Genomic DNA, 17839 nt, shown 5'->3' with positions numbered 1-17839 from the left:
TGGGGTTGGTGCAGGGATGCTCCAGGCTGGGCATCTTTCCTGTAAGGCTCCACTCGCCTCTGCTGAAAATCGCAGCCTGCACGTGTGATAGTGGGGAGGAACCACACCAAATGACAATGGGCAGCGACAGCCTTTCATGTCTCTCAAATCTTTCATCTGTGGGTTTCAAAGTCCTGCATGAATATCAACTGCCACACCAGTTGTGAGAGGGCCTCTGTCCCCTTCTAGCTCTCCCTCTTGAGCTGAGCAGGTCTCACACTGCCAGCAGAACTCCAACAAAGCTTGGCCACCCCGCTGGCTCTGCATGGCCTGGGCAGAGAAGTGCTGGCAGTGATACGCTGTGAGTGAGGTGCTTCGGTCCACACCAGTCACTTCTGAGTCCCCAGAGTGAAGAGCCAGGGACTGACTTATGGATGGCTCCCTAAGCTGGAGGGAGATGGGTCTTGATGGTCCCCTCGGCCAGGCTGAGCTCCTCCAATGCCCTGTGCTGGGAAGGGAGAGCATGTCCCAGCCTCTGTCTCTACCAAATGGGCATACTGGTGGCACTGGCACACAGACCAGAAAGATGCCTTTGATGTGTTTATCTCTCTGGACCAAAGCACAGATCTATCTTTAATAAGCTTATCATCTGCTGGAGCCAGAGTTTTCCCGCTGATTGTCAGCCCTGTGATGTGTCTGGGTAGCAAAGCTCTGGACTGGCTGCTGGGCTGCTTCTCAAGTGGCTGGTATGTGCAGCCACAGAGGGATCCCTCCTGCAAAACAAGATTCAAATCTGATCAGGAATGTCTGCATCAGCTAAAGTCACCGGGTGTTGATTTATTCCAGGGGCCTTTGCTTGGCTCTGCTCTAAGAAGGTTCTTTTGTCGGGAAATCTCAGGATGGGGATCTGTGTAGGGATAAAGAGCTCTGGTTATCAGGGTGGGAACTCCTCTCCAGCCCCCTGGCCCTAATCCCTCCCAGTAAAAGGTCTCTGGTGCCTGTGGGGCAGGACAGAGTAACAGGGCAGGCTCTGAGCTCAGGGTGCTCCATCTGCCCGGTGCCTCTGTGGGGCTTTGGGGGTTCAAGCTCTCACCCAGCTTCATCATCCTCTGTGGGCTGCCAGCACAGAACAGTTGCACTGTTCCTGCTATGCTGCTTCCCCCAGTCACTGGGACCAGCACCCTGACCCATTCCACCCAGCAGCCAGAGACTGGGCTGGTGGCTGGAGCTGGGGCTGGGCTGTTGTGCCTGTCCCTGGGCTGGATCCCTTGGTCCCAGCTCTCCAAAAGGATGCTGTGTGCAGGGTGCTGGGCATGTGGTGGCAGAGCAGCATTGGGCTTGCAGGGATGTTCGGGTCATGTGGGAAACTACCACTTTTGCCAACCCCTGAGCACAAGAGATCCTTGAAATCTGCCCTTGTGCAATGGCTGGGTGACTGGAGAGCTTCTGAAGGGCTGTATGGGCTGGTATGTTAGACCTGAGTTAATGGTGAACGTAGCCCAGGAGGTATGAGAAGTTCAGCCTGTGTGGACCATGCAGTGAGCTGCAGGGAAGCAGCAGGACCTGGAGCCTGCAGAGGAGCTGCCCAGGGCCATTCCTGCTGACACAGGCTGCTGTGCACTGTGCATCTGCAGAAGGAACCTGAGAAGTGGCAGATGTAATACCTGTGGAGGCTGGGGCTGGACAACATCGCTGGTGGCAAGCTCTGAAAAGGAAGGAGATGCTTGAGACCCATCAGTCAGAGGGCCAACCCACTGATTGTGCCCAGGCAGTGCTGCCGCCTCTGCCACGCTCGCTCTGCTGCATGGAGCAGGAAGCAGAGACATTCATGAGCTGGGATGTTCTGGGCTGTGCTGGGCTGTGGAGTGAGCACTGAGTCAGGAAATGGCAAGGAGAGGCTGTCTGACCCGACCTCTATGTGTGTGTAACAGAGCAGTTATTAAAGGCTACAGCAATGCTGGGAGCTGGGAAAGTGCAAGAGATACCAGGGCAAGTCTGGGACTCCAGGAACAGGGGCATGAGAGTTGGCAAACATGGGAGCTCCTGAAACTCTTCCCACTCAGGTGGTGAAGTCATGCCCAAAGGTGGCAGCCAGCCTGTGAGATCACAGATGGCAGCTCAGCTCTGAGCAGGGCTCGGAGAGGCAGCTCTGCACTGCCCTCCTCAGCCTGGGCTCGCTTTGGAAAAGCCACTGGATGAGGGGGAAGAGGACTAGAAAATACCTGGCAAACAAAGCACCTGGTTGCAGGGCAGCTCCTTGGGTAGTGCAGGCTGGCAGAAGCTGTTGGGGTGCCCCATGGAGTTTCAGAGACCTCTATATGAAATGTGGAAGAAGATCCTGGGTTAGGGAAATGGGACTTGGGCTGAGATGTTTCCTCTGGAAAAATCAAAACTAAAAAGCCATGGAAAGGTCCTGACCCCATCACAGATTGTTATTCTTCCTGGAAAGATGACAGAGGCCATTAGTTTACTTGAATCCTCAGAAGACTGATTTCCAATGGATTATATGCATGGAGAAAAGAAAAGACAGAGACCTCCCGTATATGTTAATAATCTGGGGTTTGTTCTGTTTTAAACACTTTTGAGAGTTGTTCCATGCTGGACAAAATGCTAAATTATGACAGAAATCACTGATATTCCCTGCTGGTGGCTGTGTAAGTCAGAACCTACTTTGGGAAATAAACATTGGAAGGAATGGACATGTAAAACAGTCACAGTGAGTCGGACACAGGGGTCTGGCAGCTGTGTGAGGAACTGCTCCTGCCTGCAGACCAGTTGGCTTCCCCACAGCAGTGGGAGACCTTCAGTGGGCTGTGTTTGAGCTCCGGAGCAACAGCCTGCTTGCGTATGCACTTCTGGTATGCCATAAATCCAGCCTGTTCCAGGAATATCTCTGCCCAAAGGCACCTTTCCTGTACTGGGACATACATACCGGAGAAGAAAAGAGTGCTTGATCCTTTCCCACACCCTTGGTTGCTGCAATCCTGATCCCAAGGAGGCTTAGCAGGATCCCATCTGCTGTGATACAGCGCTAGACTATAGATGCAGACTGTAAAATATTTCCTAAGCTTCTCTTAGTGAAGAGAGAGGATGTTAGAGGTTTATTTCCAGGTTGCTGGTCTATTTGTGTTATTCCAAGCTCTAACAGGGCTGCTGACTGGTTTCACACCAGTATGAAGCATCCTTCAGGCAGTTGAAGTCGCACATGTAATTCCACTGTGTCCAAAGGACAAGGAAGCTCCTCAATTCACCTGCACACAACTGTTTATAAGTTAAACTGTGCTTGGAGGGAGCATGACTCCAGGACATGGTTTACCTCTTTGATTCACTGTAGAGAGACAAAGGAAAGGCTGTGTTTGGTGCGAGGAGGTGACAGGTATTTACCTCCAGACCACAAGGCTGGGAGGGGAGTTGGAGTGTTGGCACAAGCGTGCACCCCTTCATCTGTGTGCACAAGGAAGGGAGCAACCAACCATGGCTCCAGTGGGTCTTTTATGGGCTTTAGCACTAATCCCTCCAAATGCAACTGTGCATGCCCTTGTTTTGCAGATAAATATTTAATCCTTCTCCAAACACTGCTGAGATCATGGCTTGGATGGTATCTTGTGGCAGCAGGTTAATCTGGGGCTGTGCAAAGCTGTTGCCCTCTCTGGGTGTGGAGGAGGCTGAGCCACACGTTGCTCTTGGTGCAGGAGCAGAGTGGGAGGATGGGATGCTCTCCTGGCTGCAGTTTTGCTCAGACCCCTCCCAGCACTTTTAGGTCCTCTGTCAGGAAGGTCAGCCAGTTTCTGCAGGAAAGAGCTGTCTGGTTTCAGCTTGGGGCCAGCGAAGTCTAGTCTGTGTATGTAAGGGCCTGCTCTCAGGGTGAGGGGTTTAGGACCTTACAGGGCTGGAAGCTTGCTCCTGCCCTGTCACTCTGCAAGGAAGGATTGCCTACTTGAGTCCCAGGTGTTTCCAAAGCATTTCCCTGCGAGGCTGGCAAGAGGTTGTGCTGCTGAGCACGGGGCAGGAACAGAAGGATTAGCAAAACGCTCCCCTGCAGTGGGACCGCTGTGGGGCTGGCAAGGAGCACGGAGCTCGGTGTACGGGCCTGGCCGCAGGCATTGCCCAGGCAGGCTGCCGGATGCCACTGCCAGCTCCCACCCCGCTCGGGCCCCGCACGCTGGCCCTGCTGTGCCCCTGCCTGACCTGCCTGCACAGGCAGACGTGGCATGGGGAGGCCTGGCAAGGATTGAGGGTTGCAGAGGGACCGTGGAGACAGTGCTGTGCTGAGCTGCTCCCATAGCAGCATAAGATGCTGAGCATAAGATGAGGAGCCGGGCACTGGTGTGGACATGCAGCATCCCAGTGGGTCCCCGCATGCAGACCCCAACAGTGAGGGCTGGCCTGGGAGGGAGGGAGCAGTGGTGTGGGCAAACTCAGCCAGGCCAGGACAAAGGCTGTGACATCCTTCCTGCAACCTGCCGTTCCTCTGTGCCAAACTGCTGTGACTCACAGACTCATAGGATGGTTTGGGTTGGAAGGGACCTTAAAGCCCACCCCCCTGCTGTGGGCAGTGACAGCCTCCACTAGCCCAGGTTGCCCAAATCCCCATCCAACCTGGCCTTGAACCCTGCCAGGGATGCAGGGGCAGCCCCAGCTTCTCTGGGCACCTTGTGCTCGTGCCTACCCCATCCTCTCAGGCCTGTCAAGGTCCCTCAGGATGGCATCCCTTCCCTCCAGTATGTCAACCGCATCACACTTCCCTTTAATCCTGACCCTATTCTAGCTGAAGACCTCTAAGGGGGAGGAGTACATGTAAGAGAGGCTGGAAGACACATTGTCTGAGAAAACACTCGTGGGATTTTGAAGGAGCAGATGCCATAATCTGGATGCATTTCCTGTTTCTCCACAGGAAAGAAGAGTAAGAGCTTCCTACCCTTGAGACGAGAAGCAGCAGCCAAGAGCTTAGACCACAAAAACTAAGATCGATTTGCACTTATTCATCATAAGGATAGTCATACATGGAAAGGAATTTCTTAAGGAAGTTTAGATTGGACAAAGTCCCAAAGTCAGCATGGAGTTGAAGTACCTGGGAAGAGGCGGTGCTGATAGCAGCCTCTCCAGCACTCCTGCATGGCTTTCACATCTCCCATAAGTACAACCCCTATATACCATGAGCTTCTGGAAACCGATAATGAAGGAATGGCTGTAGTGGCTCAGAGTAAAGGACCTGCTGCCTAATAATAATCACCTATGAGGAAACAAATTACTAAAAGGAGGTGGTGAAACGTGCCTGGTGCCTTTTCCCTGGAAACTACAAGCTGAGACTTGTGACGGGCGCTCAGTGACAGCCACACCGATGGAGGAGCTGCTGTGCCCAGGATGGGCTTGCCACAGTTGGACTGGTCAAACCCATCCTGCCTCATATGGGAAGCACAACAGTGAGCACGGTGAGGCAACACATTCCAAGATATATGGTTTGTTTTTTTTTTTTCCCCCCCTTATGCAGCCTTGGAATGAGGCCAAAAAACGTAGGGCTGAAATCTCTCTCCAGACAATTAATTATTGCAGAGAGACAATTTGTTAAGCAAGAGAGGCTTTTAATTTGTAAGAGCTCATCTATTCTTATTGTATCTTTTAAACTGAAGGAAGCGGAGTTGATCAAAATAGACTTGAAATAGAAGATTTTAATTTAGAGGCTATGTTCAATGTGCTGACAAAAATAGGAAACAGCTCTCTCAGAAGAGCATGCTCCCCCCAAAACCCGGCTGGAGTCTGCAGGGAGTGCTCCAGAACAGCTCAAATCATTACAAAAACACTTGAAAATCTTTTAACAAAATTCAGCTGGACTTCTCAGGAAAGGCAGGACTGTCTCCACTGCTGATTGCTGCCCGGGTGCTGATTCCCTGGCTGCGGGGCTCTCATGGGCGCAGTGTGGGATGTCCGAGGGCAGGCAGGGAATGGGGCTTGAGGGAGCCCAGAGTAACCTTTGCAGCCTTGCAGAAGGTCATGGGATCAGAGCTGTGATCTGCTATTTTTTGGGAAGACCCTTCGAGTTTAGGTTGGACAAGGGATGGGTCAAGGGATAGGGCAGTTGCAAGGGGTCCTGGCCAGGCGGTGGAGCCAAGTCCTGCAGCCCAGTGAAGCATCTCCACTCCCCTTGTCCCAGGCTATGCGTACCCCACAGCGGGACACCAAACTATGAGGCAGGTAGTGAAGAAAGCAGAAGAGAGCCGTGATGGGCCAAGGAAAGGCTGTCAGCCTGTCATTCCATACCCAGAAGCTTCCTTGCCAGGTGCCAGAATGGGATGGGCACAGCCCCCCATGCTAGGACAAGCAGCCATGCTCCCACTGGTGGGTGACCTGGGGCTGCAGCAGCACAGGGACTCACCCAGGGAACATTTGCAGTTTAAAATCATAGAATCAGAGAATCATAGAGGTTGGAAGGGACCTCGAGAGCTCATCGGGTCCAACCCCCCTGCCACAGCAGGCTCCCCAGCTCATATTGCACAGGTCGGCGTCCAGATGGGTCTGGAATATCTCCAGAGATGGAGACTCCACCACCTCCCTGGGCAGCCTGTCCCAGGGCTCTGTTGCCCTCACTGTGGAAAAAGTTGTTCCACATGTTGGTGCAGAACTTCCTGTGCTCCAACTTGCCCCTTATCCTGTCTCCACAGACCACTGAAAAGGGGCTGGCCATTTCCCCCTGCATCCCATACTTAAGATATTTATAAACATGAATAAGGTCCCCCCCTTAGTCTTCTTTTCTCCAGGCTGAACAGTCCCAGCTCACTCAGCCTTTCCTTATAGGGGAGATGCTCCAGGCAATCTTTTCATCAGAAAACACAGGATCGTCTTCAAAGCTGCCAGTCTGCACAGAGCAGGATACGTTTTGACCAGTCTCCTTACCACACTTGTTCTTTTGAAGTATCTATATTTAGAAATCTTTGTGAAGTCTTGCATTGACACTTTTCAAAGGAGAATGGCTTGGGTTTGCTTTAAAAAAAAAAACAACTTATTTAGAAATTTGTGCTCATCTGCAGCATAACAAGTAGGTTGGGCTGTAGGAAAGGCTGGAACTGCAAGTGAAATGACCCTTGTCTGTCACCGCTTCCAAAATCTGTTTAGATCCCAACTTTTTGTCCCAATTTGAGCTGGGAGTTACTGTTTTAAGTCTGTGCATGGATGCTATTCCTTACGTAACTTAAAAGCTGCGTGAAATAGCCACTAACTGGAAATTAAATGCTGCTTTCCATAAAAGTTGAGGGACAGTCCTAACATGAAGCACTGCTCCCTGAGGAATGCAGGTCCTGTTGAGAAATAGCTTGCCGTAAGGATTCCATCAGCTGGCTGGAGGAGAGGAGCCAGCCCCTGGGCAATTCAGTTAGGAGCAGAATCGACTCTGTTTGCTTCAGTTTTAAAAAATAATAATCCAGAATAAAGTGAAGACAAAAGGGAAAATGGGTAGAAATTGAATTAGTGTTGTGGTTGGTCTTGTACTGCCCTGCAGCCCTCTGCAAGCTGAACCCCCCTGGATCCAGGCTGCTTCCCGGCCATCTCTGAAGCCTGGAGAGGCAGCAGTAGGGGCAATGGGGCAGCTTGTGTTTGGGGGTGCCAGCTTCTTTGAAGGAGGGTGGGAAAGTCAAAGGTAAATAGCTCCAAATAAACAAACAGCGGCTGTTGCTGGGCTATGCAGCAAGAGCCTGTTAGTGATGGCAGCTGCCTGCACTGGCTCTGCATGGCAGCATTAGATTAGCATAGCTCATTAGGCACGTTGCAGTCTCTACTTTGTGTTTAGCAGAGCTGGGGATTTTCCTAGAAATGTCTAGAAATCAGACAGCAAGTTGAGTGCTTTAGTTATGGGAAGGAGAATTAGCACTCACATGTATGCCACAGGCAGGCAGGAGCTGAAGGGAATGAGATGTTCCTCCAGCGTTTTTGGCTGGGACCAAAACTTGTCTGAAGTCCTGAAGCTGGGATCCTCCCAAAGTGATGTTCACTCTTGGTTCTGGATCTCAGCTTACCTGGGATGTTTCAGGCTGGTGAATGCAGTGAGCCCACTCCTGTTTTGGGGTTGAGATCATCCACACAAACCCATCCTGTGCCTGCCCCAGCCCCTGCCATAGCCCTGCCCGCTCAGGAGCTGGGCCTGGCACTGATCTGCCCGGCAGCCCCTAAGCTAGTCCTGGTCTCCCCAGGCTATCAGGGATTTAGTGGTGCTCCAGTAAACACTCTGCTGCAATTGAGGTAGATTAGATCTCCAGCCCTCTCATTTACAGAGGTAATATCTTATCTGCCAGCGATATCAGCCTGTCTGGCACCCTCCCTCCTGGGGAGTGGAAAACAGGCTGGTACCTCTGAGCTCCAACTCCCCCTTCCCTTGGACTTTGCTCTTTGTCTGGCATGTGGCATCAGACACCTTGAGGGATCGGTAGTTGGTGGAGTGCAACTTTTCCCTCTCAAGTCAAGGTGGTGTTTTCTCTTCTCCTTTCCCTATGCTTGGTGAACATTTCAATGGGCAGGCTCCAGGGGCAGGTGTTCAGCACCAGGGATGGGATCCAGCCGTGCCCATGATGTGACCTTGCTGCTCTCTGACTCTTGATCTGGGAGGACCTGACATCTCCACATCCATCTCCTTGTCCCTGTTATTCTGTGCTCTCTGCATGCTGACAGGACATTAGAAAGAGGATGCATTAGTTTTGGATTACACTCAGGCTAACTTTAATCTATACCCCATCCTCTCTGTACAGTAGCTCCATTTCTTCTTTCCTTCTTTTCCTCTGATGTATAGGGCTAAAACTTCTCCTGTTATTTTTCTAGCCATCCTCTGGAGGAGACAATTCAGCCTGACCTTTGCCAATTCCCACTTTATGTTTTGGGTGTTTCAAGACATCAGGGTAGGCTGCCTTTTTCCTTTGCAGCACAATCCTTTTACCCTATTCCTTATCAGCTCTCTCTGTCCTTTTATGTAGTTATTTCCTCGACCAGCACAAAAACCCTTTCTGGGCTTGAAATACATGTTCCAGAGATCAAAGGTGCAAAGCCACTAAAGGAGACTCCAAGCCATCTCTGCATACAAGTCCCCAGACTCACCGCCCAGCTGGTTTTATACTGAGGGACACATACATGGCAGAGTCCATCAGGAGGGCAGCCAGCAGCGTGGCACTGGGCTGGGGCTGGGGCTGGGGGGGTGGAGGGGGGCAGCAGCAGCAGCACAGAGGTGGAAGAAGGACCACAGGGAAAGGAATTCTTTGTTCTCAAGAATCAAGATGAGAAATGGCCCCAGCTATTTATTTTTATCTAGTGCTCTTCTGTTTCTGGGGTACCACCATGGACCGAGCAATGTTCAGAGCTGTAGCTTTGTGGCTGTTCTACTCCCATCTTGCCACAAGCTTTGTCCTGTTCTTACATTGAAGGGGGAAATGGGAAGACATTCCAGCTGCCCTTCCTCATGCTGCTTTGTTTCCCAGCTGGGAAATTTAATGTGAAAACCAAACTCTTGCCATCTTGCAGGGCAGAAAGGGAGCATGAGACTTGTGCAGGATTTGGGGCTTGCAGGTCCCTGAAGATTTGTTAGGAATGGTAATGTGAGGCTGAAGGCAGCTGGACAACATTATTTTATTTGGCCATGTTGCAAAAAGAAGAAAAAAAAGAGGGAAGGAAATAAAAATGAAGAAAAAAAAGAAAGACCAAACCTTCTGTCAAAACACCACCCGTTTTGGGAAGGCCAGCCCTGGGATTTGGAGCTGTTTTCCACCCAGGTCATTAGTGTCTCTTCTGGCCCTAGTGCCCTGGGAAGGACCAGGACTGCAGAGCTCCTCCAGCTGCACTGTCCTGCCATCCCCTACGAAGAGAGGCTGAGGGAGCTGGGCTTGTTCAGCCTGGAGAAGAGAAGGCTGTGGGGAGACCTCACTGCAGCCTTCTAGACCCTGAAGAGAGCATACAAACAGGAGGGGAATCAACTTTTTAAAAGGGTGGATAATGGCAGGACAGGGGTAATGGCCTAAAGCTAAAGGAGGAAAGTTTTAGATTAGATATTAGGGGGAGGTTTTTTTACATAGAGAGTGGTGAGGGGCTGGAACAGGCTGCCCAGAGAGGTGGTGGGTGCCCCATCCCTGGAGGTGTTCAAGGCTAGGTTGGATGGGGCCATGGGCAACCTTGTGTAGATCCAGGCCTGGAGGTTGGTGGCCCTGCCTGTGGCAGGGGGTTGGAACTCTGTGATCCCTGGGGTCTCTTCCAACCCAGATTCTATGATCCCACTGGCTGTGCCTGTGCTGGTTCCACTTTGGCTGCCTTGGAAGCTGTTACAGGGCAGCTGCTTGTGCCCCGCTGTACAATCCTCACCTCAGCTCTTTGTTGGCTCCTGGCTGGCTGCTCATGACAGGTGAGACACTTGTCATTCTGGTACTGGAGGCTAAATCCATCCTCACTTGCAATGGGGGTATCTGCATGGGATAAGCCAGAAGACTTTGCAAGAAAAGGAAATGGCTGCTTCTTCCCTCCCATGTCCTGTGGCTCTTCTACAGCTTGAGACATGGCCAGGCACAATTTCATTTTGGCCTGTGTCACTTGGAGTAAACTTCTAGTTCTGGTCATTCAGCCTCGTGTCTCTGCATTGTATCTCATCTCATAAATCAGCCCTTGTCCTTCAAAGCCCAGCTTAAAAATACCTCCCCCCACCCACCACCAATGCTGTTGCATGGGACCGCTGCAGCCAATCTGCACCCCGAGAAACCAGCGACTGGTGTCATGCTGCTGTGATGACACTCTTGATGACACTCTGCAAAGAGCAATGACATCCCTCAGCATCTCTGACTCTGCTGCCCGCACGTGAACTCCTGTTCCCAGCCCTTCTCATGGGATCTCTGGCTTTGACTCACCCCATTGCAGAGGCCAGTCTGATTTGGCGCAGGGATCCTAGAACAGAAATCACTGGAGCATTGTAGGGTAGGAGACAAGCTCCATTTGCCTGGGGGTCAGGAAAAACAGGAATCCAAGGGCAGCTCCAGTAGACAGGAGTCTTTCACTTTGCTGCCAACACAACTGTTTTTCCAAGGCATAACTGTTGCCAGAAATCCATGGAGTCAAGACCTGCTATTTCTTTGCTTCTAAACAAAACAAACTCTAGTTTGCCTTCTGCCAAGGAGAAAAGCTCTTGTCTCAGAGAATAAAATCAGACAGAAAGAGAACAGGCTCTCCACTCCCCTCTCATTCAGTAATGGGGAGAGGGGAATTAACCTTGCAGGAGTTGGGAGACTTGGCCCGGGCATGCTGTGGTCAGCACAGGGCAGCCTCTTCCATACTTGCAAGTTGTTTTAAGCATCTTTCCCATCCTGATCATCCTTTGGAAGCGGTTGGGCTCCTTCTCCCTGGTGCTTTTGGCACTGTGAGCAGCATGACGAGTTTGCTGCCACGCCGCCTTTGCAGCTCAGCAGAACGCTCATGCGTAAAATCCCCAGGTAATTTACCCTGAGTGGGATCCTGTGATTTACTGACATTCCTCATAAACTGCAACCAACATAAAAGAAATGAATGTGGAGTCGCTAATTTGGAAACTCATTTTGAATAACTCCTCACCGGTGTGGTAGTGGTTAGCGAGGAGCCCTGGTGATAAATAATAGTTGCTGAAATCCTGAATTGGCTATAAATTGGCATGAAGGAGTGGAATCCCCTGCGTGAGGCGAGGCTCAGTGAGTTACTCTACACTACACTCAGCAGCAGCTGCGGGTGAAGACAGAGGTAGTTTTAGCTGTGTGAGGCCGTAGTAGCAGATGTCCTGACATACGTAAACTAGAAGATCGTACTCGTCCTCAAATGCCAGCTCTGCTTTACATCTCTGACTGCTTCTGGGAGCTGCAGGGCTTTACACCAGCAGATTATCCACCTCCCTTCTCTGCAGAGCTCTTCTCCTTTTTAGCTGCTCGGTGTAATTGCGTATAAACTGGGAGGATCCCAAAGGGATCATTACTTTTCTGCACAAACTGCTTTCCTTATTCACATTTCACATCATTACCTGCAGGCATCCCTGAGACCAAGCAGCGTTTCCTTCCTTCACACAGGGCGGCAACGGTAGCTGGCAGAAAGCTGCTGTACTCAGGGCTGGATAGGGTGATGTAGTCTGGGACCTCTGAGGTGGTACGCGAAGAGGGGGGTGGGGTGGGAAGGTTTCCTCGTAAGCAACACGCTTTTGTTTGTGGTGTCTCACCTTCCCCAGCATCTCTGTGATGTTTGGTCCTGTAGAGGAGAATGTGGCATCTGCTGTCCAAGATGCTCAGGATGGATCAGCAGAAGGGCTGTGGGACATGAGCTTGGCAGCACCTTCTTCTCTCTCCCCTGAGCTGACTTGACAGAGCTGCTTGGTGAGCATAAGCCACCAAGCTGAATCCACCTTCCAGCTCCGTGGCCTGATGTATAACAGCATGTGGGAGGCTGGAGGATGTTAAAGGAAATGCTGATGGTGAGAGCTAAGCTTGGACACAGGCTTTCTCTGCTGAACATGACTGTTTTTTGGAAACCACAAGTCTGAGCTGTAACGAGGGTGAAACAAAAGTTTCTTCTCACCACATTTTGTCTTCCAAAAGAGCTGCTGCTGCCTGTGGGTGGCTGTGATCGTAGCAACACCTTTATGGTGTACGGCATTTGCTTGGCCAGAGGGGAAATGGTTCTGTGAACACAGCAAGTTTTGTTGATGTGGGTTGCTAAGGCATGAATCAGTCAACAGCCTGCAGAGCCAGTGGGCACGCTGGCCAGGTCCCAGAGGTAGCTTCCATCAACACTGTCCTGCAAAGCAATTGCAGAAGCAGACTGCAATTATTTGTAACCACACAGATACATCTTTGTCTTTCAAAACCCTGTGACCACAGCAGTTGGTTGTTACACACCCTGGGAATGAGTCAGAGCTCAAAGGACCGCTCAGCTTTTCAGGTACTGATCTGGCACTCAGCCCCAAGAGTTACAGCTTTCTGCTGGGTTTCTTCCAGCTGTGGCACCTCAGGCAGATCCATGCATTGAGATGCTAGAGACCTGCTTCTGCTTATCTGAAAAGGAAACTCTTGGTACAGATTGCAGACTGTGGTAGCTAGACCACCAAAGCAAGGCAGCTTGTCCAGCACATGGAGATGGAAGATCTTACCTGACTGTGTAAGTGCTTGAGAAAGACAGGTAGGAGTTCAGCATCTCCTTTGGTTAGGGATGTTCTGAGTTTGCCAAGTGCTTTCATTTATTGTGGCATCCTGGTTGTGTGGGTTTTGGCCCTGTGGCACTAACCATTACTGGCTGTGGCAAACCCATGGCTAAGATCCCTCCGTGTAAATTTTCTCCAGATTGAGCTATTTGTCAGAGTTTGTTAAATCATACAGGTTTCTTTCTCCTGCTGCTTCCCAGAAGATGCCATGATTTACAACACGTATTACTATAAGTGACTCCAGGGAGACTGGCCCTGCTTGAGGCATGCAGGTTTTGGCTGCATGTCCTTTGAAAGGGATGACATGTTTAAGAAAGACCTCATATTAGACTGCTATTTGCAGGCTGAAGACATCCAGCAGCAGCCTGTGATGAATGTTTTGTGTATCAGAAGATGTAAATCTTATTTTAATCCTGCCTGACTCATGGCCAGCTTGTCCTGAGCCAGGCTTGGGGCTTGCTGCCTTGTATTCTGAGTGTATCTCCCACCAATCTCCTAGCCAGGCAGCTGGCAACCTCCAACTCCCAGAAGAGCAAAGGCAGCATGATGCTATCAACTCAAAGTGACTCAATGGCCATAACTCAGACCAGGAGGCCTCCAGCTCAGAGAGATACCATGATGGACCTCCTCTGACTGTAAGAACTTCTTACACCACACAGAGTGGGTTGCTGTATCTGACTTGGGTTTCTCTGAGATCAAAACAAACTCAGAGCTGGCTAGGAGACCTGCAGCTGTGAATAAAACCAGCTTGACCTTTCTAAATACTTATCTTCCTCAAGCTGGGGTTGGAACACAGCTTTCCAAGCCAGAAGGCTGATGTCAGGATTGCTTCATTCAGCAATGTTGGGTAAAGGCTAATAAACACCACTAAGAGCTCACTAATAGCTCCAATTAGACTGCAGCTGATGCTTTATAAGTGGTTCTCTTTCTTCCTCCACCCCTTCCTTGCAGCTATTTCCTGGTGGGTTTTAAGGTGAGGTGGATTAATGCTACTCTGGGAGACAGTCAAGAGTCCCAGCTGCAAAATCCCATTTTCTTCTCAGCTTTTTTTGCAGTGGGTATGGTAGGGGTTTCTCAGGGCAACCGTCTGCTTCTGCCTGACTGGGTTGAGGTGCAGATGATGCAGTCGTCTTGCTGGTATGCTGCTGGGAATAAGCCTAATTTGGGAGTTTGATAGACCAGAGGCAGAATGAGAAAGTTGCTTTTTCAAGCTGCTCACCCTTGCTGCTGGGGCATTTCCTGGCTGTGAGAGAACCAGTTGTTTCCTCAAATACGTGGGAAAAAGAAACTGTGATAAAAGGGTTTGAAGGAGTTCATGTTTAAAAAAAAAAGGGAAAGAAAAAGTGTTGGTGTAGTTTGTTTTCTGTTGTGGTTTTTTTTAGCCTTGAGTATTTTCTGCAGCAGGAGAGATTTTCATGTCAAGACTTTAGCTGCCTCATGCCTTTTTTATTGTCCAAGGATCTTGATGGTGAAGGTATAGGGGGTGTCTGGTGCTGTGCAGGGCACATTTCAGGTCCCATTGCTGTTCAACATCTATTCCTCAGCTACCTGTCACTGCAGAATCTGGGTATAGGAACCTGGGGTCCCCCTAGTCCAGGTCTGGGGGAGGGGGATGTCACATCACCAGAAACATGCTATGATGCTCCAGGCCTTGCCTTGGTGCATCATGTGCTGGATTTCTCATCCTGATCCTCTTGTTACAGGCACTGGATTTCTTCTGTGTACGAGCTGGCCTGGGCTGCAGAATGACATGGGCTCCTACAGCTGCATCATGGAAAACACTCTTCACCACACTGTAGAGCGAGGTGGGTTGTAAAGCCTTTGCAGAGACTGAGAAATCAATGCTGTGGGGCTCTGCTGTTCCTTGGCTTGAGGATCCTAATTCTGGCTCTCTTCTCCTACACCTTCGATTACAGTTCCTGTAACGCATCTGAGCAACCTGCTATGCAACCTTCCTCCACAGGGATTCATGGACATATTTTGAAAGCATCTTTAAGCCCCCACAAAATAAAAAAAAAAAAGAAAGAAGCAAACAAAACATACTTTGGAATAAAGCACCCAAGCAGATGACTTGGAAATAGCTCTTGCATAGCGCTGGCGTTGTATGTAGGCATATGTCCCCTGGTTCTGTGGACTTAAAAGCAAGTAAGCACAGTGATTGTGTTAGATCTTGCTTCCTCCTTACAGAGATAAAAGGAAGGAGCAGGCTGGATTCTTGTGGGAGAGAGAGCTTTTTGAAACCTCTTATGGAAATGAAGCAAACATCTACAGCTGGGAAAAGTAATACAAACTGTCCCTCCCACAGCCCTGGATGGTCAGTGCATAGCAGGAGTTTGTTTTGTGAGTGCCTTGAGCTTGAGAGGTGCAGTCTCCCCATAGATTGTGTTTGGGGGAGGGAACTGGTGCACTGTATGTATGAAATGAGCTCTTGAGCATGGGCTGTGGTATTTGCTGCAGTGTTTGTAGGCATGTGCTGAGAGTGGGGGAAGTACATGGAGGGTAAGATGAGAATCAGGGGCCTCTGTGTTAATAAACTGCAGCAAAGATGTAGGTGTGGGGCTGGTGAGCTGCTCTTGGCTAACTGAGACATTGCTGGATATCAGAGGTGTGGAAGGTGGGCTGGAGATCCTGTCTTTAGTCTTTACCTAAGCAATGCTACCCACCTGTGCTGGGTGCCAAAGGGCCCTGGGGCTGAGCTAGCTCAGCCATCTCTGTGTATGGTGTGGGGTGGGTGCAAGACTGGCCCTCTGGTTCCCTGTGAGCCAGGCTGGCCTTGAGAACAAGATGTTATTTCAGTTTCAGTGTCTCCAGGGGCTGTGAGTGATTTCAAAGGGTGTGTGGCAACAAGGATGGTGAAAGGTCTGGAGGGGAAGTCTTATGAAGAGAGGCTGAGGTCCCTTGGTTTGTTCAGCCTGGAGAAAAGGAGGCTGAGGGAAGATCCCATCGCTGTTTGTGGCTTCCCAAAGAGGAGGAGTGAAGGGGCCTCTCCGAGCTCCTCTCTTTAGTGACCAGGGATAGAACCCAAGGGAATGGCGTGAAGCTGTGACTGAGGATGTTTAGGTTGGATGTTAGGAAGAGGCTCTTTACGGGCACTGGAATGGGCTCCCCAGGGAAGTGGTCACAGCACTGAGCTTGGCTGAGTTCAAGAAGCATCTGGACAGTGCACTCAGTCCTATGCCCTGACCTGGTTGCCCTGTGTGGAGCCAGGAGTTGGACTCAATGATCCTTATGGGTCCCTTCCAACTCAGGATTTTCTATGATTCTATGTGTGTTCCTGAAGGTCTGAGAGGTATTTCCAAAGAGAAGGGCTGCCATCCATCCAGGAGGATGGTGCTTTTGGGCAGGGGTTCAGCCACATCCAGAACTAACATGGGATAAGCTTTTATCTGCAGCAGCAGGGCTAGAAGCATTGAGTTCATTTCACTTTCTAGAGGAAATTTGAATTCCTTCTTTAGACCTCAGAGGAAAAGCATTCCTTGAAATATGACTGAAGTCTTGGCATGTTGTGTGGTGGTGACAGCGCTGCTGAATGCAGTGGAGATGACTTCTCATTATTTCCACTATCCCTTCCCAACTTTTATTGGAAAGTGGTGAGTTTTTTTTGGTACCAGAGCAACAGGGAGGTCATCAAACACTCTGTGTCAGTGTCTGGAAGTGATGGGATCCATGTGGAAACTTTGGTGAGGGCTTCCTGTGCTTCCTAGAATCCGTGCTGGCATCATCTGTGCTGAGGGGCTGCAGTTCCTGGGAGCTCAAGGAGCTGCGGAATTTACCACTAATCCTTTCCATCCCAAACCCTGCCCACGCTCAGGAAGTAAGTATGGAGGTTCTGGCTAAAATGTTTCAGCAGGCTCTTTCTGGCAGCCTCTGCTTGGATTTGGTAGGCAGGGGGACTTTGTGGCATTTGGTCCTTGTCCCCAGGAACATGGAGGGTTCTAAAATGCCCTGAACTCATGCTGCATCTGCTGTGAAACTGAGAAGGTGGCTTGTCCTGTATTAGTCTGGAAAAACAAATACTTCTGTATTTACACCACACAAACTGTCGGGAGCACGACTGATAGAATTGTTGTACTGACTTTAGGTGGGAGAAAAAAAACCCCAACAACCCACAAAGCAAAAGGAGCAAGTTGAGACACAAAAAGGATGAAGCTTTTTAAAGGGAAAAAAAGAGCCCTGGGTGTGCTGTGAGCCACATGCTGGCTACTGAGGTCTGGGCTTGTGCTGCTGGGAAAGGTAAAGCTATCCAGCCTTTACTTGGTTGTTTTGAGGGTTTTTGAGCTGGCTTCACACATTCTTGGGAAACTAGTGTGTTGTATGCTTTAGGGCAGATGCTGGTGGCACAAGCTGGAGGTGAATATCTGGCCCTTGAATGTAACCACCACTAAAAATCACATTTGGGAGCCTCCACAGAGCCATCTGGAAAAAGAGCACAGCAGTTTAAGGCTGCTCGTGAGTGAGTGCCACAGGGTGCATCCTGGCAGTGCAGGCAGGCAATCCCATGGATGAGGCCCTCCTGGCTGGCCAGCAGGGAGCCCTTGGGAGAAGATACTTCTCTGCCCCTTGTTAACACCCTCTGCTCCCCTACAGCTGCTGGGCCTGCTCCAGGAGCAGCCCTGGTATATCCCCTGCTTCTCTGTGCCTTTCTGCGGCACTCCAGCGGTTCCCTGGGCTGCCTGTGAGAGGATGCCAGCGTGG

The sequence above is a fragment of the Gallinula chloropus genome, assembly GCF_964237585.1.
Source record: "Gallinula chloropus genome assembly, chromosome: 10".
Lineage (NCBI taxonomy): Eukaryota > Metazoa > Chordata > Aves > Gruiformes > Rallidae > Gallinula > Gallinula chloropus.
The sequence above is the reverse complement of the archived record's forward strand: the minus strand, read 5'-3'. Positions refer to the sequence as shown.